Source organism: Echinops telfairi, unplaced genomic scaffold (assembly GCF_000313985.2).
Source record: "Echinops telfairi isolate 266 unplaced genomic scaffold, ASM31398v2 ScPeMD7_1;HRSCAF=3_0, whole genome shotgun sequence".
NCBI lineage: Eukaryota > Metazoa > Chordata > Mammalia > Afrosoricida > Tenrecidae > Echinops > Echinops telfairi.
This window is the reverse complement of record NW_022103896.1, coordinates 54,434,647-54,437,964: the sequence shown is the minus strand read 5'-3', so window position 1 is coordinate 54,437,964 and position 3,318 is coordinate 54,434,647. Positions and strand designations below refer to the sequence as shown.

Sequence of the window (3,318 nt, the reverse complement as noted above, 5' to 3'; positions counted from 1 at the left end):
AGAAAAGCTTGTAGTTAGTTTAAGGATCATTTGTTGGCCTTTAGGAGTGTTTTCCAGTCCAGTCTGCTGGGGCACCACGTCCTGGCCCCAAAGTCCACCTCCAGCAGTTCCTGGGGACATCACTGCTCCATTCCCTTGCTGTTCTGTTGCACACCTTAGTGTTTTGCCTCGGTGTGGTGGGATCAGATCGAATACAATTCCCACACAGTGTCTCCGGTGTTGTCCCCTGTAGGGCTATGGGCTACAGTCTCAGGGGCAATTCTACTCTGTCCTAAAAGGTCACTATGAGTCTTGAGGTTGTTTGAGGTCTTCTTTTATGGTTTCTGGTGCTGACCAGCACCCAAGGGAAACTCAAATTCATTTCTTAAAATGTCAGTTTTTCCCTTTTTTAAAGTAAAAGTTGTAAATTATTTACAACTCATAAATAATTATATCTTTCATTTATTGAACCCATGGTATATGGTAGTCACTATGATAGGCATCTTACCAGATATCTCAATTAAAGACTATTTTAAATATTCATTTAAACTAGCAAAAGTAAAATAGTCAGAGAGGTGGAGTTAACTATTTAATGCAATCATAATGCACACAATAATAAGGAAACTTACCGGCACTGTGGGTTAGTTATGGGTGTGTTAACCTCAAGGTCAACAGTTCAACACCAACAATTACTCTCCAGGAGAAAGATCAGGCTATCAGCTCCCACAAAGATTTACCTCACCAGAAAAAAAGTCTCATCAGGGATCCAGAAGCCCTGTTTCAAAACAAGTAGGACTCTAAGTGAGGAGTCATTGAAGAAGAACACCAGCCTGTGTGATACAAGGATTGTACATAATAATATCCAATCTGGAGGAGGGAACAGTACCAAAGCCTAAACTCAAAACACCTGGTTTGCAGAACATTGTGGATGATAGTGGAAGTCCAAAATCCATGTGCAGCATCCCTACATGGATTGAGTCTGGTGAATCATCACTAGGAATGTGAATAATTTTAATATCTGACAAAGAGCATTGTAAAGTGGATTTTTAGCAGTTATGGTTAGGCTGGAATGCAATACTCTATCACCAGATCTCCTTTTTTACTCATTTTGAAATTATTCTAGTTTTTAAATATTTTTTTCTTTTTGACTGAGGGTTTTCTCTGCTTTATTTGGTCACTGTTGCTGCGACATGTTTTGTTTTGTTTTTGTTTATCTTTTAGTTTGTATGCTTTTCTGTAAGGGAAGTTATAATTGGTGGATATATGAAGACAATAACTGGATTAATAATTACCTGGGAGCATAAAAGGTGAAGTTAGGGGAATATGAGGAGTCAACAGCAATGGGTACATGAAGGAAGAAACATGTTCTAAGGTTGATTGTGAAGATCATTGCCCAACCCTTCTTAATATGACTGAACTACTGAATTATATGATGTTCACTAGAGCTCAATGAAACTATTAAATATCTATGTGTATATATATATATACACACACACAACCTCAGAAACCCTACATAGGGTCACTATAAGCCAGAATTGACTCAGTTATAATGGGTATATGAGTTTATATAATGGAAAATCATACAAACTTTGATTTATCCAAAAATAATATCTTAGCTTCATTTTACAGAGCAGTTAAAATAATTTGTCTAGAGTCACCAGAAAATAAAGGAAACCAGGAAATCTATTCTGTTTGTTTCTAAGCCTAAGACTCTTTTTGAAACCTCTAACTAATAAGGAAAAAAATAGTTTCAGGTCATATTTTAGAAGTGCTTGAAAATCAGTCTTAGCAAACAGAGTGCAGAATAGATTGGTGGTAGATGATTAGCAATGAGAATGACACTAATATGATGTGTTATGGGCCTGAACTATGATATTGGAGCATGAGGACTGGATAAAGCAAACCGATGCAAGCGATGTTTCTGAGTTAGACTCAGTAGGATTTGACCGTTGCATCCATGTATGTTATTAAAAGGAAGGAATTCCTTTGGGTGAAGAAATATAATGCAAACCTCAGCACCAAATCTGTTGCCAACCCTTTGATTCTGACGCGTGGTGGCACCACATGTGAGAGAAAAACAGCTCCATGAAGCATTCTCGTGGCTAGTTTGGGTATGAAAGATGGCCAAGCCCTTTTATGCCCCGTCTCTTAGCGTTCTACCCTTTGGTCTGCGACCCGCTTTTCCTCCGCTGCCGCCCACCTCCTGGTACAGCTAATCCCACGGGTTTCGGAGACTTGAAAGGCCCTGCCAGCCTTCAGGTGCTCAATGGTCACCTGGCCGACAAGAGCTACCTCGAGGGGTATGTGCCTCATCACAAACAGACGTGGCAGTGTTTGAAGCAATCTCCAGCCCTCCACCCGCTGACTTGTATCGTGCCCTACGTTGCCATAATCGCATCAAGTCGTCTGAAAAGGAAAAAGCCAGTTTGCCAGGAGTAAAGAGAGCTTTGGGCAAGTATGGCCCTGCTGATGTGGAAGACACCACAGGAAGTGGCGCGGCAGACAGTAAGCATGATGACGACATCGATCTCTTTGGATCTGAGGAGGAGGAGGAAAGTGAAGGTGCAAAGAGGCTAAGAGAAGAGCGCCTTGAACCATGTGGGTCAAAGAAAGCCAAGAAGCCTGCACTTGTTGCCAAGTCTTCCATCTCACTAGATGTGAAACCGTGGGATGATGAGACCGACATGGCAAGCCTGGGAGAGTGCGTCAAAAGCATTCTAGCCGCCGGCAGGGTCTCGGGCTCAGCCAAGCTCGTTCCAGTGGGGTATGGAATGTAAAAACTGCAAAGACAGTGTGTAGTTGAAAATGCTAAAGTTGGTACAGATGTGCTGGAAGAACAGATAACTGCTTTTGAAGACTATGTACAATCCATGGATGTGGCTGCTTTCAACAAGATCTAAAATTCCTCTTGGATGGTTGCACTTAAATAAATGATGAAAAGCAAAGAAAGGAAGGAAGGAAGATGGCAAGACTTTCTCCCATGGCGCCATGCAGTGGGTTTGAATCGCCACCTTTGTGGTTAATAGTCAAGTACATACTTGTAATATTACCATCAACAATGTCATATATTTTGACTGCTATAATTTGTAACTTACTCAACATTTCATATTATTGATCTATAAAAAGAATGTCTAATGTGTGCTAAACTTGTATTAATTGTTGAACTAAACAAGTGAAATAAAAAATTGAAATGATTTTTACAAAACAGGTGTGCTATTACACAGAAGAGTCAGGAAAAGGAGATTTTTGGCTGATGAAAGAGAGAGAGAGAGAGAGAGGCCCTTCATCTCTTATTTAGATATGTTAAGGTTAGTGTTCAGAAGGATTTAGCAATGCTCA

The 3,318-nt window shown here is 40.4% G+C and overlaps 1 pseudogene; it reads left to right on the top strand.

Annotated features, from left to right (window-relative positions):
- The first annotated feature begins 2,115 nt into the window (after positions 1–2,115).
- Positions 2,116–2,879, top strand: LOC101638413 (annotated as a pseudogene).
- Positions 2,880–3,318: the final 439 nt, after the last annotated feature.